Source organism: Mobula hypostoma, chromosome 18, assembly GCF_963921235.1.
Source record: "Mobula hypostoma chromosome 18, sMobHyp1.1, whole genome shotgun sequence".
In the NCBI taxonomy this organism is placed as follows: Eukaryota; Metazoa; Chordata; class Chondrichthyes; order Myliobatiformes; family Myliobatidae; genus Mobula; species Mobula hypostoma.
In genome coordinates, this window is record NC_086114.1 from 12,306,051 (window position 1) to 12,332,241 (window position 26,191).

Genomic DNA, 26,191 nt, shown 5'->3' on the forward strand with positions numbered 1-26,191 from the left:
ATTCGAACAGAAGAGGAGCGTCCCACTCCCTCCAGATGAACTGGACTTGGTGGCATCGAGATTCACGGTCACCGAGGAGGACATTAGAAGGGCCTTCCTGAAGATAAATCCAAGGAAGGCGACGGATCCATAGGGCATCCCGGGACGGGTTCTCTGGGCCTGTGCAAGCCAGCTAGCTGGAGTGTTTGCTGACATGTTCAACTGCTCCTTGCTTCAGTCTAAGATCCCCTCGTGTTTTAAGAAGGCAACAATAATCCCAGTCCCAAAGAAGAGCAAGGTGGCATGCCTGAATGACTATCGTCCTGTGGCTCTGACATCAATTGCTATGAAGTGCTTCAAGCGATTGGTTATGGCACACATCAACCACAGCCTACAGGTCAACCTCGACGCTTTGCAATTCGCCTACCGGAGCAACAGGTCAACGGCAGATGCCATCTCTCTGGCCCTACATTCCTCCTTCGAACACCTGGAGAATAAAGACGCATATGTAAGGCTCCTTTTCATTGACTACAGCTCTGCCTTTAATATCATCATTCCAAATAAACTGATTCCTAAGCTCCGGAACCTGGGCCTTAGCACTCAGATCTGCAGCTGGATCGTCGACTTCCTCACAGACAGGACCCAGGCTGTAAAAATAGGGGACAAGCTCTCCTCTACAATCACTCTAAGCACCGGTGCCCCACGAGGCTGTGTACTCAGCCCCCTGCTGTATTCACTGTACACCCATGATTGTGTAGCCAAGTTTCCATTGAACTCAATATATAAGTTTGCTGATGACACAACAATTGTAGGCCGTATCTCAGGTAATGATGAGTTTGAGTACAGAGAGGAAATTAAGAACCTGGTGGCATGTGCAAAGACAATAACCTATCCCTCAACATCAAGTCAAAGGAATTGGTTGTTGACTTCAGAAGGTGTAGAGGACTGCATGACCCTATTTACGTTGGTGGTGCGCAAGTGGAACAGGTCAAAAGCTTTTAAGTTCCTCGGGGTCAGTATCACAAATGACCTGACTTGGTCCAACCAAGCAGAGTCCACTGCCAAGAAGGCCCACCAGTGCCTTTACTTCCTGAGAAAACTAAAGAAATTTGGCCTGTCCCTTAAAACCCTCACTAATTTTATAGATGCACCGTAGAAAGCATTCTTCTAGGGTGCATCACAACCTGGTATGGAAGTTGTCCTGTCCAAGACCAGAAGAAACTGCAGAAGATCGTGAACACAGCCCAGCACATCACACAAACCAATCTTCCGTCCTTGGACTCACTTTACACCGCACGCTGTCGGAGCAGTGCTGCCAGGATAATCAAGGACACAACTCACCCAGCCAACATACTTTTCGTCCCTCTTCCCTCCAGGAGAAGGCTCAGGAGCTTGAAGACTCATATGGCCAGATTTGGGAACAGCTTCTTTCTAACTGTGATAAGACTGCTGAACGGATCCTGACCCGGATCTGGGCCGTACCCTCCAAATATCTGGACCTGCCTCTCGCTTTTTTTACACTACCTTACTTTCCCTTTTCTATTTTCTATTTATGATTTATAATTTAAATTTTTAATATTTACTATTGATTTGTACTCCAGGGAGCGGGAAGCACAGAATCAAATATCGCTGTGATGATTGCATGCTCTATTATCAATTGTTTGGTGACAATAAAGTAAAGTAAACAATAGAATATCACCCTCATTTGTAAATAACAAAGCAGTTTATTTGTTATTTTTGGAACAATTTTATTGTGGATAAGAGTTAGATTAAGCTTTCTTTTATGCATAATAGAAATTATTTCAGACATAAGACCAACTCCTACACAGTTCAGTTTGAGTGAATTGTACTAAGCAAGCAGTCATAGAGGGAAATTCAAAACAAATTGGTTATAAATCATCCTCTTGCAGCACTGATGACAATTAGCTGTTTGATCTGAGATGTTTACACACCACTCTTTAACAGACCAAAGGCTACCCTAGAATTATTCTCTTGTTTGCCACTCCCTTAGAGTATTAAAAGCAGATGAGCTTGTTAACCATTTAATATCTCCAAGGCTGGAGGATTTCCCATCCTAATACCAGATTCCCAATGTTAATGGTGAAATTTGTTTTCCATTGTACATCCATTTGAAATCAATGCTACTGCGAAACTTGGTATAAAAATACTGATTAATTTCCATCAGCAGTAAGTGAGATCTGATACATCTCTTACACATATTTTAGCTTTAACCATTCAATAAATAGTGCATTGCACTGACATGTCTTCACTTTTATGTATTTATCAATGCCTGGGTATGCTTACCTTTAACATCTCTAAGGAACAAAACATTGCTACAGAACAATGTGTTGGGAGTTAATACTGGATCACTAGATATTAGTTTGAATATTTTGAGGGGAGAAGTTCTATATAAATAAGCTATTTGATTTTCTACAACATCCTTCTTTGGATTTTAAAGGAATAGATGCATGTTGTGCTGGCAGACAATTCCTAACCAATCTATTTGTATACTAAGTTGCACTGATGTCCATTAATACAGCAGTTTAGAGGCAGCAACAATTGAATACTTTCCTTTAGCCCTGGAGTCACATGGCTAAAGAACATAAAGAAAAATACAGCATGAAAATTGGCTCTTTGGCTCATTGCACCTATGACCATCTAACACAAATTTTCACTTCACTTACATTCATCGCATTTTTCAGTTCCCATAAACTCTTCCCGAGATACTACCACTCGGTTAGATACTAGGGGCAACTTACAATGGTCAATTACATTAACAACCCACACTTCTTTGGGATGTGGAAAGAACATGGAGCACTTGGAAGAAACCCCCATGATATCAGGAGAAGGTGCAAACTCCACACAGATAGTATCAAAGGTCAGGATCAAACCAAGGTGGATTCTGATGCAGTATGGCAATTACATGTGCCAATGTGGTTCTGACAGTGGTCCTCTATTTCAAGAAATATATTTTGTCTGAATGAGCCTTGTTTTGACAATTGGGAGTATTTGACATCATTTACTTGTGCTGAAGAAAATGTGTAGCTATTTTGGAAAGACATAGAGTGCAAAATGATTGTAAAGAATAGGTGGAGCACTTGCAGTTGAATCAGAAGCATTCAATCTTCCATATTCGTCCCTTGGATACACTAAGTGTCATGCCTGGACTCATTTTGTGAGAAACTCAGACTTTCCATTCAAACTTCTGGAGTTTGGATGGGTAGTGGTGGTGATGTTGAGCAACAGACCAAGAAAAAAAAATCTACTTAATACATACAAGTATTGTAAAAGTAAAAGTATTCAGCCCCAAACCCTTTGTTCACATAAATGAGTATTGCAAACAGGGATTTTGATCAATTTAACTGAGATTTTTTAATTTATCAATCACGTGCTCCTTTTTTCACAATAGAGCCCAAAAAGCAGGGAAAATTGTGAAGCATGAAAAACTAAAATTTCAAAAACTGAAATGACAGCAGTTTAAAGGTATTCAATCCCCTTTGTTCAGTACTTAGTTGAGCCACCCTTCGCAGCTATTACAGCCAGTAGTCTTTTTGGATATGTCTCTGTTAGCTTTGCACAATGTGATGGGGCAAGATTTACCCATTCCTTCTTGCAAAATTGCTCAAGCTATGCCAAGTTAGTTGGGGAGTCAGCAATTTTGAGGTCTTGCCAGAGATGTTCGATTGGATTAAGGTCAGGACTCTGACTGGGCCACTCAAGGACATCAGTTTTCTTCATTTGAAACCACTCCATGGTTGCTCTGGGAGTGTGCTTTGAGTTGTCCTGCTGAAAGACATACTTCCTCCCTAGTTTAAGCTTTCTGGCAGAGGCTAGTAGGTTCTGTATCCAGGATCAAACCAAGTCAAGTTTAATTGTCATTCAAACGAAAATGGGTACACATGAATGAGATGTCATTCCTCTGGAGCCAAGTTGCAAAACGTACATGAGCATTCAAAATAACAAGAAAAGGGGGAAAAGAAACATAGTCACATTTTTAAAAAAACACATTTTTAGACCAAGTTCCTGAGCGACAAGTCCCACAAATTAATGGTGCCCGGCAGACCAGCCTGTAATTCCACCAATGCACCACTGAAGAGCAGTACGGACAGGAGAGACCACCTCCTGCCAAACCCAGACGCCATGTTGCAACACAAGCCTGAGGACTGGGGCCTAGTCCTAGCTACAACCTAGGTGACACTGCTGCCTCGCCACCTGTCTCTGCACCTAACAAGGGAAGCAGGCCTGCAGCAATCAATGTCCAACAGGGTCTTGCAGTCGCAAAAAAAAAATCCAAGACAGTCACATATGGTTTCACTGCACACTGTCTTCACGCCAACTCAAAGACACCTACTCTGGTGCTTCTGAGTAGCAGGCAGCAGCATGGTCTCAACCCAGGTCAGCTCTTCCTAACCCAGTCTGGCTTTTCCTAAAGCCCAATATCCCCCAGCCCGACAGTCTGGCTTGCCTTCTCCAAGCCGCCAGTCAGCTGCTCCGAGCAATGAGCAGCTCACTGATGTGATGAACCTGCTGTAAAGGTAGCTATTGGAGTAAAGAATAGTCTTGCTATGTATAAAAACACTTTTAACAAGAAAAAAAACACCTTCGGTTGGCTTCCAGAGGCCGCTGCGTGTATATGCGCTGCCATCTTTCTTGTGGTGATCCACTTTTTTTCAGCAGTATTTATCTTCCCATCAATCCTGACCAAATTATTTATTTTTACTTACATTACTTTTACACAGTGCTATCGTAATTTTAGGCATTGCACTGTACTGCTGCCGCAGAAAAAAAAACAAATTTCATGCCATATGTGAGTGCTGATAAACCTGATTCTGATATGGGTCTCTATTGTGGACTGAGAGTGGGAAGGGGGCAGGGAGAGGGGAGGGAGCGGAAAGTTCCAGAGAGACATCCTAGTTGAATCAAATTTCCTTGCCTGGTGTCCCAGGGCTGGGTGTGTTCGCACCCGTGTCACCCCTCCTTCTCCCCCCCAGCACTCCTTCTCTCCGCTTGGCCCACACCTATCCCATGGTGCTCCACCCTTGCTATTCCCAGCATTCTTTGCCAGATTTGCAAACTCACTCTCTACTCCACATTGACAAATACAGTACTGTGCAAAACTCTCAGGCACTCCAGATATATATAAGACTTTTCACACAGTACTACACCCCCACTATACTGGATGGTGTTACCTGGCTGATGTACAGTATTAGATTTATGCCACATGTACCACTTAGTGTTGAGGACAAAATAGTTCCACTTTAGGCTCATTCAACCACAAGACTACCTTCAATATCTTTACAGTATCTTCTAAGTGACACTTTGCAGTCTTAATGATCAAATATGTTTTATTTTAGCCAGGGCTTCTTCCCTGCCACTTTTCTGTAAATATTCTTTTTGTGCAAGGCCATAGAGATTGTGGAGCCGTGAACTTCGTCTCCAGTTGGAGCTATTGATTTCTGCAGCTCACTCACAGTAACTGTTGCCCTTACAATAGCCTCTCTTACAAGTGCCATTCTTCTCCAGCAACTAAGTTTAGAGGTACAGACTGACCTAGGCAATGTGGCTGCGGTTTCACATTTTTTCCCACTTTTTCACAGTGGACTGCACAGAGCTCCAAGGTATGTTCAGTGCCTTTGAGGTGGTTTTGTATCCTTCTCCAGATTTGTTCTTCTCTATTATCATTTCCCTGACTTGTCTTGAATGTCCTTTGTCTTCATTTTGCTTTAATCTGTTGAAAATCCACAACACTGTTGGACCTTAAGGAGAGAGGGGCATTTATTCTTATGAATTCATTGAAAACAGGTGATACTCCGATTTTCTACATCAATAAATTGAGCGAGTTGGTAAGATAATAGTAGAGGAAAGTTAGTATAGTAATTACAAAGGGAATGAATGATTTTTCAGCCTCATAATTTTGGTTTTTAAATTTTAGTAAATTGGGGAGGACTTCCGGGTCATCAAGGGAATGGCGGCGTAAGGAAAAGGTCTCTCGACAAAAAAGAAGGTAAACTGCCCCAAAATCGAATTTAGACAAATACTTAATATTGCATAACTATATTAATAAAAGGGGCAAGGATGATGTCTAAGAACAAGAATAAAAAGTCCGCTTCGAAGGCTGATAAACATAAAGAGATGCAGCAAGGCGAAGGGCCTAGCTCCCCCACGGCAAGCCAGGACGGAGATAATGAGGGGGAATCGATGACTCTGTCTTTGATTCTCGGAGAGATTCGCAAGTTCCGACAAGATAACAGCAAACAGCTGGAAGATATTAAAGGAGAAATAGTAAAAACTAACTCGCGGATAGATGAAGCCGAAGCGAGGATTGTTGGAATTGAAGAGAAGCTACAAAACGCCGAGGAAGTGATAGCAGAAATGCTGAAGCTACAAGACCAACTCCAGTGGAAACTAATAGATCAAGGCGGCCGCTCGAGAAGGGAAAATGTGAGGATCTACGGAGTTCCCGAAGGAACCGAAGGTAAACCCGGATTGATGATTCCCTTCGTGGAGAAGCTGCTTAGAGAGAACCTTGATATGCCGGCCGCAAAAGACCTACAGATAGAAAGGGCTCACCGCGCGTTGGCACCACAGCCTCCGGCAGGCACCCAGCCCAGATCGATTCTGATCAGATTTCTCAGTTACAGAACGAAGGAAGAGGTACTTAAAAGAGCATGGCAAAAGAAAGGTTTCATGTGGAACAACTGCAAAATCAGTTTAGACCACGACTACGCACCGGGGATTTTTGCCAGACGGAAGGAATATACGGAAACATGGAGAGTCCTGAAGGAAAACAACATCAGATTCCAGACCCTGTATCCAGCTCGGCTGAGAGTCTTTTACGACGAAGGGACAAAAACTTACGCTACGGTGGAGGAGGCAACGTCGGACCTGGCGGACCGGGGACTACCTATTAAAGTTATCACCCAACCGGAGTCGCTACTGGAGAGGATTCGGCAGAAGTCGTGGCAGTTAGTGGGGCGAGGACGCTCCACTCGAACCAGAGTGTGAAACTACAAGGAAAAGCTGCAAATATTCAGACGCGAATGTACAGAGAATACAGATTAATTAAGAGAAATGACTGAAAAGAGTAAATCGGACTTAAAAGTAAAATGAAAACTGGTAACTGAAAATAAACTAGGCGGAATAACTTGAATGATAGCAATATGGTCGAGACATAAATAGGAGAAAATTCTCTATGATTATTCAAACTGCTGAGGGCCCTCTAACACAGGGTGAAGATAGAGGTTATCCCTCTGAACTGAGGCGGGTCGGTGCTCAGGCCTCACTGTGGGAAGTCGGGAAAAATTTTCAAATGTTATACATTCAGAAATGTCTAGGGTGTGGTTATATGTCTTGGTTTACTGTTGAGAAGGGATTGCTTACTGTTTGGTTAGAAAAGGAGAGTGCTTTTTTTCTACTAGAGAAAAATGCAAACTGAATTGGTAAAAATAATTTCCTATAATGTTAATGGGGTTTTGAATCCAATTAAAAGAAATAAGATTATGTCTAAATTGAAAAAAGAGAGGGCACAAATAGCTTTCCTCCAGGAAACACATATGAGCCAATCTGAACATGGAAAATTAAAAAGAATGGGCTTTAAGCATGTATATTATTCATCATATAAATTGAGTCACAAAAGAGGGGTAGCTACTTTAATATCAAGTACTCTTAATTATGAACATATTTCAGAGACTAGAGACAAAGAAGGACGGTTTGTAAAAATCACAGGAAGAATAGAAGGTACAGAAATAACATTGCTGAATGTTTATGCTCCTCCAGGTAGTGAATGGTCATTTTATAGACACATTTTTGACCTAATGGTCAGTTCTCGAGGGGTAGTAATTTGTGGAGGGGATTTTAATATTAGATTAAATCCTATATTAGATTCTTCAAGAATAGTTACTCAGAATAAACCTCTGACTCGGAAAGTGAATTCATTGATGGAGGAGTTGGGAATTATAGATGTCTGGAGGGAATTACACCCTACTAGTAGAGATTATACATATTACTCTTTCCCTCATTCAGCCTATTCAAGGATAGACTATTTCTTTATCTTTAATACAGATAGACTCAGGATAAAAAACTGTAATATTGCAACAATTGATCTGTCGGATCATAGCCCAGTCTCTATGTCTCTAATCCTGGAAAGGAAAATGAGGAAAACACTATGGAGGCTAAACTCACATATACTTAATAACCCAAAAGTAATGGAGAGATTAAGGGGAGAAATCAAAGAATATCTAGACCTTAATGAGATGGGAGAAACATCACCAGTGATTTTATGGGATACATTGAAAGCTGTACTGAGAGGGAAAATTATTTCCATTACTACTCACATGAAAAAAATCAATGCACAAAAATTAGCAGACCTTCAAAGAAAATTAAAACAACTTCAAGTTGTAGATAGCAACAAAAGTAATTCAAATCGAAAACAGGAAATTAGGAAATTGCAAAGTGAAATTGATGATATTTATACGTTGGAAACTCAAAGAAATTTTCTTTACCTGAGACAAAAGAATTATGAAGTAGGAGGTAAGTCAGCTAGATTATTAGCATATAAATTACGAAAACAACAAGCAGACAATACAATTCATAAAATAAAGAATCCAAAGACAAAGCTTGTGGAGAGTACAATAGGGAAAATTCAAGAGAGTTTTGAAACATATTATCGAGAGCTGTACTCCCAACCCCGGGCCCCCAATGAGCCCTATATAGACAGTGTATTGGATTTTTTAGATCTACCTAAACTTACAGATTTACAAAATGAAAGTTTATTAGAACCAGTAACTGTCAAAGAACTGAACGTGGCCATCTCTAGGTTAAAGGCTGGAAAGTCCCCGGGTTCTGATGGGTTTACCTCAGAGTGGTACAAGTCCCTGAAGACACAGTTAGCCCCATTACTACTTAACACCTTTAATTGGATCTTGCAGAGAGGAGAAACTCCACCTTCCTGGAGAGAAGCGATTATTTCAGTTATTCCTAAAGAGGGTAAAGATAAACTAGAATGTGGCAATTATCGGCCAATTAGTGTTCTTAATTTAGATTACAAACTATTTACATCTATATTAGCGCGCAGATTGGAAAAGCTTTTACCTGGCTTAATCCATTTAGACCAGACTGGATTTATTCAACAAAGACAAACACAGGACAACATAAGGAGAACTCTGCACATATTAGAACAGGTTAATAAGAACGAGACAGAGACAATGGTAGTAGGATTGGACGCTGAGAAAGCTTTTGATTCGGTTAGTTGGGCATTCCTATACAGAGTGTTAGGAAGATTCGGCTTTCAAGAAAGGTTTATTAAAGTAATTCAGACTCTATATGACAGCCCTACAGCCCGAATTAAGATAAATGGGGACCTCTCTGACTCCTTTATTTTAGAGAGAGGCACTAGACAGGGATGCCCAATTTCTCCTCTCCTTTTTGTGCTATATATTGAACCACTTGCCCAACTAATAAGACAGAGCGAAATCGTAAAAGGTATCAAGGTGGCAGGGATTGAACAGAAAGTGGCGTTATTCGCAGATGATGTTTTGGTCTATCTGAGTGAACCAGAAAAATCATTTATAGGATTGTTTACACTGTTGGATGACTTTGGGAAAATATCAGGTTATAAAATAAATGTAAAGAAAATGCAGGTTATGTCCCTAAATTATACACCATCCAAAAAATTGCAGGATACATACGATCTTAAGTGGGAAGCTAAATCATTAAAATATTTAGGAATAACCCTGCCGAAGGATCTTTCAACACTGTCACAGGTAAGTTATGGGCCATTAATCTCAGAGATAAAAGCAGATATGCATAGATGGAATCTTATCCCCTTTTTAAGTTTAAATTCAAGGATAAATACTATAAAAATGAATATTCTTCCTCGGTTATTATATCTTTTCCGTACTTTACCAGTGGAGGTGGATGATAATCAATTCAGGGAATGGGACAAATGGATTTCCCGCTTCATTTGGCAAGGAAGGAAACCTAGAATTCGATATAACACCTTACAGTTAGGGAAGGAAAGAGGAGGTATGGTTCTTCCTTGCCTGAGAAATTATTTTTATGCCTCACAGATAACCCCTTTGTTATATTGGTGTAATAGGGAATATAAGGCTAGATGGAAGGAAATAGAATTTGGATTAGTTGACAGTTTTCCTCTTCAAACCTCAATAGCTGACAAAGGATTGATGGCCCAGTTGGAAAAATTTAATAATGCTTGAATAAATCTTACATTAAAAGTATGGCAGAAGGTGGTTAATTCATGTGGAATTAATAACATGCTAAAACTCTTTAGATGGTGTGCATATGATACCGAATTCCTTCCCAACAGAGGAGATAAAAGATTTGAGCTATGGATAAAGAAAGATCTTACAACCTACCTCTCATTTATAGATAAAAGAGTATTACAAAGTTTCCAAATCCTGCAGGACAAACATGGCCTAGAACATAATGACTTTTTTAGGTACCTTCAAATATGAAACTATGTTAACCAGAGTTGTAGATATACAGACCTATCAACAGTAGAATTAGAATTTTTCAAGATTCTGAATTCGGCTTGCAGTTCAATACCTAGTAAATCAGTTTCTCGCCTATATAATGCACTCTCCCATGCTAAAAATGTAAATACACTGTATATTAAAGAGAAGTGGGAGAAAGAAGCAGGGTTGGTACTTTCAGAGGAGGCTTGGGGGAAAATCTGCAGCTTTCAATGGTCCTCGACTAATTCTTTGACTTGGAGAGAACATTGTTGGAAAAACATTATAAAATACTTCAAGACCCCATATCAGGAAAAATATAAAGATACAAATGTGATGTGTTGGAGAAGGTGCGGCTCCAAGGAGGCGAATCATTTTCATATTTTCTGGGATTGCCCTAAATTAAGTCTATTTTGGGAAGGTATTCATAGAACATTAGTTAAGGTACTTAGGTCCCAGATACCTCTGAACTTTGAGACGCTCTATTTGGGGCATGTATTGTTCTTTGAACAGAAGGAAGATATAAAGTTGCTGCAGGCCCTCTTAGCGGCAAGTAAGAAATCAATCACTAGAAAATGGCTAAATCCAATACCACCTACATTAGAAGATTGGTACGAAATTATCTTGGAAATATTTAAAATGGAAAAGTTGACTTACTCCCTGAGAACTCAAAAAGAAACATTTTATCAAATCTGGAATAAATGGATTGAATATATAACCCCAATGCGAGCAGACTTTAGATGACTCTCCTAATGATTTATATTGCTCTTCTCATCAACACAGTAATATTGCTAACGTAAGCACCCCTAGTCTAAATGTTTGTTGTTTTTTTTTTGGAAAATAGAGAATTAACACAAGTAAAGGGAAAGATTTGGGAAAGGGATAAAAAAAATGAAAAAATTAAGTAAATAAGTACATAGGGATTGGATAATTATGTCTGCGGGCAGGAACAAGCACGAACAAATTGGGATATAAACACCTACAATGGTTGGTATATAGGCTTGCATGCAACATTTTGGACCAGTGGAAATGGTCCAGAAGGGTTGTATGGAAACTATTATTACCATTTTTCTTAACAACTAATTTCATTACTTAGCCTACTAGGTTAGATTTACCACAGTACATAATTATCTATTTAAATGTTTATTTTCCTTTTATATCATCTCAATGTGTACTTAAGAATGTATAAATAATTGTAGTTTTATACGTATAAAAAAATGGAAAAGGTTATATGTGTGAAAAAAGTACATGATAATTGTGAATTCCTTATCCAAATAAAAATAAATTTTAGTAAATTATTGGCAAGTTTTGGAATTTTTCTTTTGATTTGACATGCAAACTGTTTTGTAGATTATTTCAAAAAGTCCTTCAATATATTTTAAATTTAGAAAATGAGATAGTAAAATGCGAAAATGGTTTTGGGGGCTGAATACTTCTTCAAGGTCAATGGGTATTTGCATAATCTTATCAAGTCAATTTATTGTCATCAAGTTTTAACACAAGATTTGACAGATTTGGTTCTTTATGACAAGCAAGGATTTTTAGTTGCTGATTAGAAATGTAATTAATCGAGAGCTTTCATACATTCTATAAAGCCTCATAAGACAAAGACATTTGCTGTATGTAAAGATATAATTTAACTCTACCATTGACAGTTCTGAGCCCAGCTGCAAAAGGAAAAGGCTTGGGCATGGGGCTATCAACCCTATCTCAAAACAAACCTCACAGCTACCGAAATGCCAACAGAAGCTCCAAAGACCTCGTCCCTGGGAGAGGAAGGATCTTCACCTAGAAGACGTATGAAGTTATGTGGTGAAAGCAGAAGCCACAGTTCTGATCAGCTTTTGGCTCAGATGGAGGACTCTGGCAAGCTGATGAAGGCTGCCTTTGCACCAGGAGATGTGATGGGCTTAAAAAAAAGAAGAAAGATGTAATTAAACCATTTATAACACTAATTTTGTTGCCAAATTTCCTTCATAAGAAAGCATTATATACAAATGTTAAATAATTTGAATGATATTGCAGATAATATTGGTTATCTGCAGAGAAGAAAGCATAATATAGAATGTTAAGTTAACCCTATTTGAATAGTTCTGTACTAAAACTCTTGCCTTCCTTCTTAACCGTTACCTTTTCTGTGTTCATTTCTGATTTTTCCCTCTTTCCTTCTGTACCACTATCTGTCTATCTACCCATTGCTGAATCTCACTTTTTCACTTTAGCATGTCTATTGGAGAATAAAGAACAAACATTATTCCCACTGCTTTCTAAACCTGGTGTCCTTTTACGTAGCTGCTTCCATTCTGATACTTTAATGGGATATGGCAACATGACAAGCTTTGCCTATATATGGCTCATTATAATATGGTTAGCTTGCTCCTGCCCAACAGATTTTATTTCTTTCTGTCTTGATTCTATTCTTTCTCTCCTTGTCTAGTCTTTTACCATTTATATCAGTGACACCTCTGGCACTCTCTGCCACAATGACAGTTTCCAGTTCCCATGCTGCAAAGGTATCCATTACTTCAGAGAAATTGAATACAGATTGAGTGATCATTTTGCAGAATTACTCTATTTTGATCATATGTGCAACCCTGAGCTGCAAGTTCCCTGACACTTAAATTGTCCGTCCAACTTCTAGTCTGGCCTCTGTCTTTGGTCTCCTACACTGGCCAGTTCTGATGTAATCTCATCTTCCTTAACTTGCTTTTTCTCTCTCCAGATATGCTACTTGATGTCCTGGCTATTTGTCTTTTGTTTCAGATTTCAAGCATCTGCGCTGTTCTCTCTCTCACAGTTGCAATTGGTTCCTTTATTATTAATTCTCTGTCTATTTGGCCTCATTTATCTATTAGCTCAATGGCTCTGACAAGTGTGGTTGGTCTGCATCCTATCTCAAACATTCCAGTTTGTCTTCTCAACAAACCCCTCTCTACAACTTAATAGTTTCTCATTTTTCCCATTCTGATTGGACTTGTTAACTCTGTTTCTCTCTCTGCACCTACTGCCTTACCTGTTGAGTATTTCTAGTACTTTTAGTTTAGGCTTCTAGCATCTGCAGGTTTTTCAGTTAGTTACATGATTTACACCACACAAGATAGAGTAGTGACAATTTTAGGATGTAGGTTTTGGCAGATTGATCCCATTTTCAAGTTGCAATCCTTGCATTGTACAACCAGGAAGCTTGAGTTATATTGCTGGTTGTTTTTTTTCGATTGTACTGCCTCAGAAATCCGTGACCTCTGCCAACAAGTAAGACAAATGCAGCAGCCACATGGGAGTGCCATTAGCTGCATGTTCCCCTTCAAGTCACACACCTTTCTACCTAGTTTTCTGTTATTTTTTTATTGTTGCAAGGCCTAAATGCTCAGTCTCCCTTCCTTTACAGCATTAGCGTCATCCTCACCAAAATGACTATAGAGTTTCAAGACAGTAATCATTAGCACCTTAAAGATAAGATTAGCTGTATTTGTCACATGTACATGAAAACTTGCAATGAAATGTGCTGTTTGTATCAAATTAAATCAGTGAGGATTGTGCAAGTGTTGCCATGCTTCTGGCACCAACATAGCATGCCCACAATTCACTAATCCTAATCCTAACCCTAATTCTAATCATATGTCTTTAGAATGTGGGAGTCACCTGGAGGACCCCCACGGGAAGACAGACAGTGGTAGGAATTGAACCTACCACTGGAATTGAGGAATTGAGCACTGATCGCTGGCGCTGTAAAGCAATGTGCTAACTGGCGCACTACTGTGCCACCCAACCTTCTGAAAGGCAGTTAGGGAGGATTACTGGCCATCAATACACCCATCCTGAAATGAATCTTTTAAAAAATGTTAGTGGAAGTTCTTTTACAGTTTTCACAATCATCCAAACGTTTCCAATTTCACAGTACAAAAATTGAAAGTTAGAAATGAGTAGCTAATTAATTGCATTTAATTTCAACAGTTTTAGTGGGAATAAAATCTTTTTAAAATCTTATCTGCCATACCGATTTAAAAACATAAATGGTAACTACAAAGGTGTCAGGGATGCTCTGCACTGCACTAATATGAATATTGCACTGATTGTTGCCCATCTGCTGCCTGGGTTAAGGGAGCTGGCAGTCCCCACCCAGCAGCTCACTAGGACATAATTACAGTCTGTAAGTGGAAACCAGGACAAAGACAGTCTGTCCATGTGAGGCACTATAATGCAGCGACTTACAGAAGATTAACAGCTGTTTTCCCTTTGATTGGATTGTGTAATAGTTACTTTAGCTAATAATTGGATATGATTCCCTGGCTGTATAATTCAGGTTGAGGGTGTCATTTTTGCTGGCCTGTAGTTGAGATGTGTTATTGCAGCAGGACCTGTAATCCCATTAAGTCTGTTGTCAGGGTATTGGAGGAAGGGACCTGGGGTTGCTTTGCAGTGCTCTGTCATTGCCTGCCTCATTTGGGACAACAATGGTAAATTATTTCAAAGTTGGAAAGAGAGGACAACCTCATTATTACAAATTTTCTTGTTGGCAGCTGTGGTTGTTTTGATTTTTGATAAACTTTTTTTTTGGTTCAAAGCATATTAGAAACTAAATAATAAAAATGGGATTGAGAAAGTACCAACTTCAATTTATTTTTAATGTTTCGTTACTAAAGGTTCCATACTAACCATCCTCCTTTCCACTCTCAGCCCTGATGCAGGGTTTTGAGCTGAAATATCAACAATTCCTCTCATGTCACATATTTTGTTACAAGGAGACACCAGATTGCATAGAAGCAGAGAGAGTTTAAAAGAAGTGGCACATTTTGTGCACCACAGTTCCCAAGGAGACATTGGATTGTGCATAATTAGGCTCCTGGCAAGGGCCAGTAAAAAGCAGTTAGGTTTAAGTGGACCAGCCATTGTGTGAGTCAGCCATTGTTAGAATGGGGAGTTGAGGATTTAGCTCATTGAGACTTCGGCGAGGAGAGGTGTAGGCTGTAGGTAGATTTTGTTTTCATTATTCGCTTATTCAGTCTTTGTTTTGAATTGCACATTTAAAGCAGTGGGGATGCCAGACTGGATGCTGGAATTCTAATCTTGTGGAATGTAGGAAGGCAGGGTATCCTGCGTCCCTGACGACTACACCTGCAAGAAATGCATCCAGCTGCAGTTTAAAACAGACCTTGTTAAGGTAATGTACACAAAATGCTGGGGGATCTCAGCAGACAAGGCAGCATCCATGGAAAAGAGTAAACAGTCAACATTTCGGGTCAGGCCGTGTTAAGGAGTTGGGGTTGGAATTGGATAAATTCCGAATGATTCAGGAGGCAGGAGGTTGATAGGCAGGACATACAGGGAGGTAGTAACACCCAAAGTGCAGGACACAGGTAACAGGGTGACTGTGAGGAGGGGGAAAGAGGGTAGACAGCCAGTGCAGAGTACCCCTGTGGCCGTTTCCCTCAACAACAGGTATACTGTTTGAGTGGGACAGGAAGGAGGAGGAAGGAATAACCTAGCAGAGGAAAGCCACAGCGGTCAGGTCTCGGGCCCTGAATCAGGCTCTGTGGCTCAGAAAGGAAAAGGGGAGAGACGGTGAGCTGTAGTGTTAAGGAATTAGTTGCTGAGGAGAACAGAAAGGAAGTTATGAGAATGAGATTCCCAAATGGTTTGTTGCCTCCTGGGTGCCAGGGTCAGGAACACCTCAGATTGAGTCCATAGCATTTTTAAGTGGGAGGACGAGCAGCCAGAGGTTTGTGGTCCACGTCAGTACCAATGTTGTGGGTAGGATGGATGACAAGGTCCTACATGTGAATTCAGGGAGTTAGGTGCTAAGTTAAAGGACAGGATCTCTAGGGTTGTGATCTTAGGATTGGTGGCTGTACCACGTGCTAGTGAGGCCAGAAATGGGGCTGAATGGCTTACTTCTGCTCCTATATCCTTTGGTCTTACAAGATAGTTTAATACATGACTAAAAGAGTTGGTGCAGGAGGGAAGGCTTCAGAATTTTGGATCATTGGGTTCATGTCCAGGGAAGGTCAGACCTGTACAGAAGGTTAGCACCTGAACTGGAGGGGAACTTGTATTCTAGTGGGAAGGCTTACTAGTGCTGCAGAGGGATGCGTGTAAACTAGGGCTGAAGGGGGATGGGAACCAGAGCGGCGAAATACATGGTGGTTGTGGAGAAAGATGTTGTTAAACTTACATACGGAGTCAGGAAACAAACGGTCGAACATGGTGGCACTAATGGTCTGAGCTACATGATTTTCAATGCAAGGAGTATTTTAGGAAAGGCAGATGTGCTTGTCAACCTTGGTTTTCAAGAGATATTGAGGTTCTGCTAAAGTTTTTTTTTAAAAAGGAAGTGCATAGTAGGTGTAGGCAGGTAGCAGCAAAAGAAGAAAAAGGAATGTAAGAAAAGCAAGAGAACGCTTAAAGAAATTAGGAGGGCTAATAAAAAGGCATGAGGCTGCCCTAGCAGACAAGGTGAAGGAGAGTCCTAATGACTTGTACAGATTTATTGAGAGCCAAAGGATAGCAAGGGACAAAATTAATCGTCTGGAAGATCAGGGAGAAAATATATGTGTAGAGTCAAAAGTGATAGGGGAGATCTTAAGGGAACTTTTTGCATCTATATTTACTTGTGAGACATACACAAAGACTATAGATGTGAGGTAATGTAGCAGCGAGGTCATGGACCCTGTATAGATTACAGAGGAGGAAGTGTTTGCTGTCTTGAGGCAAATTTAGCGTGATAAATTCCCAGGGCCTGACAACGTGTTCCCTCAGACCCTCTGGCTAATACAGAAACTGCAAGGGCCCTAACAGGAATATTTAGAACATCCTTAGCCACTGGTGAGATGCGGGAGGATTAGAGGATAGTTAATGTTGTTCCATTGTTTAAGAGAGGTTCTCAAATAAGCCAGGAAATTACAGGCTGGTGAGCCAGATATGAGCAGTGGGAAAGTTATTGAAAGGTATTCTAAAGGATCAGGTATACAAGTATTTGAATAGACAGAGATTTATTAGGGATAGTCAAAATGGCATTGTGCATGGTAAGTCATGTCTAACCAATCTTACAGATTTTTTTCAAGGAAGTTACCAGGAAGGTTGATGAAAGCAAGACATTGGATTCCTACATGGACTTTAGCGAGGCCTTTGACAAGATCCCACTTGGGAGGTTGGTCAAGAAGGTTCATTCGCTTAACATTTAAGATGAGGTAGTAAATTGGATTAGACATTGGCTTTGCAGAAGAAGCCAGAGAGTGGTTTTAGATGGTTGCCTCCCTTACTGGAGACATGTAACCAGTGGTGTGCCACGGGGATTGGTGCTGCGTCCATTGTTGTTTGTCATCCATATCAACAATCCAGATGATAATGTGGTAAACTGGATCAGCAAATTTATGGATGACTCCATGACTGTGGGTGCAGTGGGTTCTGGACCAGTTGGAAAAATGGGCTGAAAAATGGCAGATGGAATTGAATGCAGGCAAGTGTGAGGCGCTGCACTTTGCGAGAACCAGATGGGTCGGTCTCACACAGTGAGCAGTAGGGCACTGAGGAGTGCAGTAGAACTGAAGGATCTCTGAATACTGATCTATAATTCTTTGAAAATAGTGTCACAAGTAGATGGCATCATCAAGAAAGCTTTTGGCAGGGTGGCCTTCATAAATGAATGTGTTGAATACAGCAGTTGGGATATTATGCTGAAATTGTATAAGACATTGATGTCCTAATTTGGAGTATTTAGTCCAGTTTTGGTCACCTACCTGCAGGAAAGATGTAAGTTTTCTTTGCACTCTTTCAATCTTACTTACTAGGATGTTGTTGAAACTTGAGGACCTGATTTATAGAGAAAGATGAAATAGGTTAAGACTTTATTCCATACAGCATAGAGGATTGAGGGGAGACTTGATAGAGGTATATAAAATTGAGGGGTGTGTTTTGTGTTGGCATCCATCTGTCTTGAAAGACAATGGGTGATGATCATTATGGAAGGTATGGAGATCCTGAGATGCCCAGACATCAAGATCCCCCTCTTGGCCTCACCAGTGTAATCCAAAGGAAAGCTTATTATGAAGCAATACTTTTGACACCATCTTGGCTGCAGGAGCTGCCGGAAGGATGTTCAATGTCGTCCAGCCACTCCTGATTTGCTATTGGGTTTACTCCCGTAGCCTTCATCTCTCCTGAGGCTGCCAACAAGGCAGTGGGGCTATTTACCCATACCTGGGAAATCTGATTCACAAGCACAAGGGCATGTCCACACACCGGTGAGCCTGCATGCTACATGTGCAGGGGCCAGACCTCCTCCCCGTCCTCTGTAGTTCAGCCTGAGTCCAAAAACAGTTCAGTTTCTGTTTGCCGCCAGCAAGGAGGCACTACGAGAGGCAATGTAGTGGCAGACAGAGACTTACACATTGGACTCTCCTTCTCACACGTATACTAGCTAGTGGTGGAAGATGGAAATAAGAGCAACAAGCACTACTCACTACACCACCACACTATTGTGTCACAACAACCATTTTGACACCATTTCACAAATTGAGGGGTAAAGATGAGGTAAATGCAAGCAGGCTCTTTCTACTGAGGTTGGGTGAGACTACAACTAGAGGTCATGGGTTAAGGGTGAAAGGTGAAATGTTTAAGAGGAACATGAGTGGGAAATTCTTCACTCAGAGGGTGGCAGAAGTGTGGAATGAGCTGCCAGCACAAGTGGTGGGTAGTTTTAAGAGAAATTTGGATAGATACATAGATGGGAGGGGTATGGAGGACTATAGTCCAGGTGCAGGTCGATGGGACTAGGCAAATTAATGATTCGATACAGACTAGGTGAGCTGATGAGCCTTTTTCTGTGACTGTATGGCTCTAGATGCAGTTCAAACTACAGAGTTGCTCCAGCAGATTATTTTGGCTCTATATTCCAGCACTTGCAGTCTCTTGTATCTCTGCCACTAAGAAACTATGAGAGTTATTAGCCATCTTTATTTATCTCACACTGCTTAAGCTCACTTGAGGACATTTTCTTTTATTTTGCAACCTACATTGGAATTTTAGTCAGTCACAGCACAATGGTCGAACCATTGTTTCTTGGTAGTCAAAGATTCAGGAACGTTGCCAGAAACGAGTCTGTATTCAAGGCTGACAAGCTGGTATTGCATTAGCATCATGCTGTCACTTGGAGGAGATGTTAAACTTAGTGCCTTATCCGTCATCTAAGGGAGCACAGAAGATCTTCCTACATTTTACAAGGAAGATGAGGAAATTCTGTCATTGTCTATTATCACTAATGTTTATCCCTCAATGCTTGTGAGATCCTGCAGCTGTAGAAATTGGAGCTGAATTGGAGCCAGGTGTTTTTGAACTTCTGCATGCATTCCCAGGGCAGCCTTGCTTTTTCACTGGCTTCAATATACTTGAGAGATCAACCATGTACAGTAGCCTAGCTCAAGCACTGAAGGAATAATGTGAAGTAATGATGTTGTCCCACCAGCAAATTTGGGGGACTTTGCAGAGGGAGCTTTAGCTTTATTACTTAAAGTGGCAGTTATCCGTAACCTAATCAAGTGCGTTGAGGCCAGTGGAAAAAGTAAGACTATCTTGAAAGCACATGGTATCCCTATTTCTTCCTGGCTTCATCCTCCATTTTATCCAAATCTTTGTCATGTGTAGCTTGCCCTAGCAAGGCTTTGTCAGCTGTTATCACTGTTCTATCTGCATTTGTTTCCATTGCTAATGTATTGGGTTCTGAATTCTTGTGCGTCACAAAAAAGATTAGTATATTTCTAATTGCTCTTTATTATATTAATATAGTTAATAGGAAGATGAATGAACTCAGTATTGGATTATAGTGTAGAAGAAAGTAAACTGTGGCATACTCAGCAGGTCAGGCAGCATCTATGGAGATGGAAAAAATAGTCAACAATTTGGGGCTGAGACCCTTCTGCCTGCCCTGCTGAGTTCATTTTGTGTGTGTTACTCCAGATTCTGCCCAGTCTCTGATACTCAGTATTCATTGGTTTTCTGTCTTCTATTGCCTCAACTTAGTTAACCAAAAAAAAGCATGCTTCTTTCTTCCCTTGAATAGAAAGCAACATGTTTTGTACACTGTAAATTACTATGATGCCAGTGGGTTGGTCAGAAGTGTAGTACAACTTCATGTAATTTAAATGTTCATGAAAGAGCAGGCCAGTTTTCAAAGGTGGAATGTCGATGGGAAATTGTAAACAGTCAAGAAATGAATAAACAGCAATTTGAAATTATAACCTATAGTGTGAAATCCAAAATCCATGTTAGTACAATCTAAATTCAGTTACTTTACACTTTATATGCAGGCAATTTTGTTTTGTTTTAAACTGTGCAGACTGGGTGTTTTTAATAAGTGCTATATAAACAGTTGAGGAGGAAGCTGAGTACTGCTTTGACATCATAGTGTCTATAATGTGGAAACATCTAAACGAGTTTAATGCTAACAAAGATTATCTCTGAACAGGACATAGACATAGCACCATAAATGGTGCAGAAAATAGTTATTGTGTCTGCACGGGTTAATTGATTGGTCATATTCCCCTGCTCTTTACCCATAGTCGCGCAAAATAGCTCCCATTATTTGAATGATTCCCTTCTGAGAGTTGTCCCCAAGTGTACCGCCTCACTTTCCAGGCAGCACATTCCCTTGTAGTGTAAACGAAAAATAAAGTACTACAGTTCCTGGAAATCTGAAATTAAAAACATGAAATGTTTAAAACACCCAGCAGGTTAGGCAGCATCTGTAGGAAGATTTTGAAATATTAATTCTGTTTCCCTTTCTACAAATCTGCTGAGTGTTTTCAGCATTTTATGTTTCTATTCCAGTTTTAGTGTGTATCTGCTAAATTAGCTTTCTCAAATATTAGTATTTCAGTAGTTACAGGATTTATCTCATTAAAGGCTACTTTTGCCGGAGGAATGAAATCTCTTTTTTTCTATAAATTATTTGCCAAACTTTCTATGATTGAAGTTTGCTTCCAGGTGAGGTATTCATCATCAATTAACTCTCTACGTACCGCACTGGATACATTGCTTAAGGCAAATTGGGACTGCTGTAAAAATAGAGTTGGGTTGCAGCTGAGCATCAAGAATGAGCCAATCAACTCAACCAAAAGTAAAGTGAGTGGCGTTGCAACACCAACCTCACTGCCAATGTCAGCAAGACCAAGGAATTGATTGACTTCAGAAAAGGGACGTTGGGAGAATGCACACAGTCCTTATTGAAGGTTAGCAGTGGAAAGGTTGGAGAACTTCAGGTTCCTGGGCATAAACATTTCAGAGGATCTATCTTGTGCCCAGTACATTGATGGAGCCATGAAGAAGGTGACTTATTAGGTGTTTGTGGAGAAATCACCAAGGACTCTTGCAAATTTCTACAGATGCACAATGGAGAGCATTCTGATGGGCTGAATCACCACCTGGTATGGAGGCTTCAAGGCTCAGGATTGAAAGAGGCCTCAGAGGGTTGCGGACTCAGCGAGTTCCATCATGGGCACACTTCCCCACTATCAAGGATATCTTCAAGCAGTAGTGCCTCAAGAAGGCAGCATCCATCGTTAAAGACCCTCACCCTCCGCGAAATGTCTGCTTCTCATCGAGGGAGGAGGTACAGGAGCCTGAGGACTCACACTTGATATTTTAGGAGCAGCTTCTTCCATTCCACCATCAGATTTCTGAATGGTCCATGAACTCTACCTTGCTCTTCCTCTTTTGCATTGTATATCTAGTTTTGTAACTTTGAGTAATTTTCATGTCTTGCACTGTACTACTACCGCAAAACAGCAAATTTCATGACATATCAGTGGTAATAAACCTGATTCTAATTCTCATCTGAAATTTGTTTTGTTAGCAAAAAGCTGCGTGATCATAATCCTAAGTGCATCCATGTTGTATAACAACAAAAGTAAGAAGTCATTCTGTCGTATCCAAAATAGGGCTTTTATTACATTTAAATATTGCCATTTTTGGGGAATTGTACTTTAGTGCAATTTCCCTTTTCTTTATGTAGCTCCCTTCCTCTGCTAATTTCCATCAGCTGCATCCAAATATTGTCAATGATTCCCATGGTAATACCCACCAGAAAGTAGGTATTTGCTGTCTCTGGATGGAAATGAATTGGCCCTTGGGAGAACCGAACAAGTGTCATCAGCTGTTCCAGAATCAGGTTTATTATCTCTGACATATGTCTTGAAAGTTGTTATTTTGCAGCAGCAGTACAGTGCAATACATAAAATATGCTATAAGTTGCAATAAGAAATATATAAAATAAATAACTAGTGCAAAAAAGAGCAAACTAGTGCAAAAAAGAGCAAACTAGTAAGGGAGTGTTCATTGACTGTTCAGAAATCTTGAATGCAGAGGGGATGAAGCTGTTCCTAAAACGTTGAGTGTATGTCTTCGGTCTCCTGTACCTCATCCTTTAGTACAATATGAATGGTAGCTTTTGTACAAATGAATGCATCTTAAAATTGCTGCGAGAGACAAAATGCAAAATATGAGAAACTGCCTCGTGTGAAGAAATGTGAGGCTGTGGAATTTAAATCTATCATAGTTCAGGCAGAGTATAAGTTCGTAAAAGATTGGGTAGTTGCAAAAGAATAGATGTGTGAAAAGGCGGATAAGTGATTAGAGCTGGATGTTTGTGAGAATAGAGGAATGCTGACCATGATTTGTTGGGCTGAATGGCCTGTTTCTCTGTTTTATTTCTATTGATTTCTCTGTTTCCTGTACCTGTCTTATCTCACTCCTGTCATAAAATTTGCACATATTGTCTGTTTTGTATTCTCAGACTTGTGGCAGATGGTGACCAGCCATCCCAAGAGAACAATAGTAACCAGCAGAGCAGCTGGCTGAGCAGGGCTACATCCTGCGATTGTTGCTTCAGGAGGAGTTTTGTTTTTAGGATGATAATCTGCAAGAGGCATTTTTTAAATAAATGAACTCCAAAATTGCTACCAGTACTACCAAGCTTTTTAGCATCCTCCCCAGGAAGGTAAAGCTGGTGAAAACTCATCAATTTTAATTGCAAATTAACACTGGTATGAATGGTTATAGACAATGAAGACATTGCAAATTTCAATATCATCTTTTGAAAATGCATCATTTTGTTAGATTGAGAAAAACAGGCTAGAGCATATAATTACCTTGCGTTCATTCCACAATATTTATTCTTTTGAATCAATCAAGTTCCACAGGTTTCATCAGTCCTCATTAATATTAGTTGGTCTCACTTATTGGACAACATTTACATCATGATCTTCTCATTCCACACAGTTGTGAATAGTAATTGCATGTATGAAACCTGGCTGATTTTATTTCTCTTTATGTTGAGGAGACCACTGGAAATGGAAGAATGGTTATTATGTTACTGAAGCTTTTGAACACAGGGACAGCAGTACAAAGCCTAGCACAGTAGCAAAGGAATCCAAATTCATATAATGAAATAACATGAGAGGGATAGCTAATACAGGTGGCCCCCGTTTTCCAAACGTTCACTTTACAGCACCTCGCTGTTACAAAAGACCTACATTAGTTACCTGTTTTCGCTAACAGAAGGTGTTTTCACTGTTACGAGAAAAGGCAGCTCACGCCCGAACAGCCAAGCTCTGCCCCCGGAACTGCATTCTAGCCTCCATTGCTTAAACATGTGCTTTATCTCAACTTATTTTGTGCATCCTTTAGCAAGATGAGTTCTAAGGTATCGGAAAAGCCTAAAAGAGCTCGTAAGGGTGTTACACTTAGTGTAAAACTAGACATAATTAAGCGTTTCGATCGTGGTGAACGAAGTAAGGACATTGTCGGGGCGTTGAATTTGCCTGCATCCACCATTCGCACTATTTATACGCAGAGAGAAAGAATTTTGAAAGCTACCAATGTTACTGTTGGTTCTGCTCGTAGCAAAGTGGTTTCTCGTAGTCAGTATCCAATAATGGATAAAATGGAAAGTCTATTGCTTGAGTGGATTGATGGGTGTACAAAGCGTGGTGTTCCATTAAGTTTTCTTATACTTAAGAAGAAATCAGTCAGTCTTTTTAATAAGCTGATACAGAAAGCACTGGACGATGGTGATGAACGTGTTGCGAAAGTGGAATTTAAAGGTAGTCATGGGTGGTTTGATTGGTTTCTGAGGCGAGGACAGCTTCATAGTTTAACGTTTACAGGAGAGAGTGCTTCGGCTGATACTGAAGCTGCTGAAAAGTTCCCAGCAGAACTGAAGAAAGTAATTACAGAAGGTGGTTATTCGTATAAGCAAGTGTTTAACTGTGACGAAACTGCAATTTACTGGAGTCTTCCCAATTCCAGTAGGTGAAACTACACTGTACATACATTTCTATTTTATATAGACTGTGAATTTTTATGTGTTATTTGGTATGACTTGGCAGCTTCATAGCTTAAAGGTTACTGGAGAGAGTGTCTCTGCCGAGAGCGCTTCCGCCGAGAGTGCTGCCGTGAGATTTTCACTGCACTAGACAGTGCTGCAGAAAAGTATTTCTACTTTATATAGGCTGTGTATTTATCATATCATTCCTGCTTTTACTATATGTTACTGTTATTTTAGGTTTTATGTGTTATTCGGCATGATTTTGTAGGTTATTTTTTGGGGTCTGGGAACGCTCAAAAATTTTTCCCATATTAATAAATGGTAATTGCTTCTTCACTTTACGACATTTCGGCTTACGAACCGTTTCATAGGAATGCTCGACCTTCGGATGGTGGGGGAAACCTGTATAGTAATCTTGAGCAGGTGGCTACTGGATTGTCATAAGAACCACTGTGGTTTACTAAAGCTCTTAGATCAGGAAATCTGTCATCCCTACCTGTGTGTAACTTGTACCCCACTACCATCAAAGGTGTAGTCTTCAAAATACATCCAGTAATAAATTATAATGGCTGTAAAAACTGCCTTCCAAAATAGGAAAAAAATGGGGACGTACAATAAATACAATTCACAGCAGCTACATAGAAACATAGAAAGCCTACAGCACAATACAGGCCCTTCGGCCCACAAAGCTGTGCCGCACATGTCCTTACTATAGAAACTACCTAGGGTTACCCATAGCCCTCTATTTTTCTAAGCTCCATGTACCTATCCAAGAGTCTCTTGAAAGACCCTGTTGTATCTGCCTCCACCACCATTGCCAGCAGCCCATTCCACACACTCACCACTCTCTGAGTAAAAAACTTACCCCTGACATCTCCTCTGTACCTACTTCCAAGCACCTTAAAACCATGCCCTCAAAAGAATGTGCAGATACTAGAAGTCTTGAGCAACAGACACACAGTGCTGGACAAACTCAGCTGAAGTCAGTCAGCATCCAAGGACATCTTGTGAAATTTAAAAAGAAAAGATGTTAGTACCCTCAACTCTAACAGATCAGATAGCTTTACACAGACCAGAAATAACGCTATAACACAGGGTAAGAGTTAGGCCATTCAGCCCATCAAATTTTCTCTACTATTCCAACCTAGCTGTTTTATTATCCTCTCAACTCCATTCTTCTGCCTTCTCCCCATAACCTTTGACACCCTTACTAATCAAGAAGCTATCAAATATACCCAATGATATGGCCTCCACAACAGTCTTTTGCACTGAATTCCACAGATTTACTACCCTCTGGCTGAAGATATTACTCCTCGTGTAGTGCTAACCCAGATGATTCTTCGTTCATCATTGCAAGATCCAAAGAATTTGTTTGCATTTTTCTCTAGTACTTCAGTGGCCTTAATTGAATACGATAGGTACTGAA

General features: G+C 40.3%; 1 protein-coding gene across 2 annotated transcripts in view; it reads left to right on the forward strand.

Moving 5' to 3' along the window:
* scaper (S-phase cyclin A-associated protein in the ER) overlaps window positions 1–26,191 on the forward strand; it is a 364,073-nt gene that overhangs the window by 213,563 nt on the left and 124,319 nt on the right. The gene's annotated exons all lie outside the window — the stretch shown is intronic.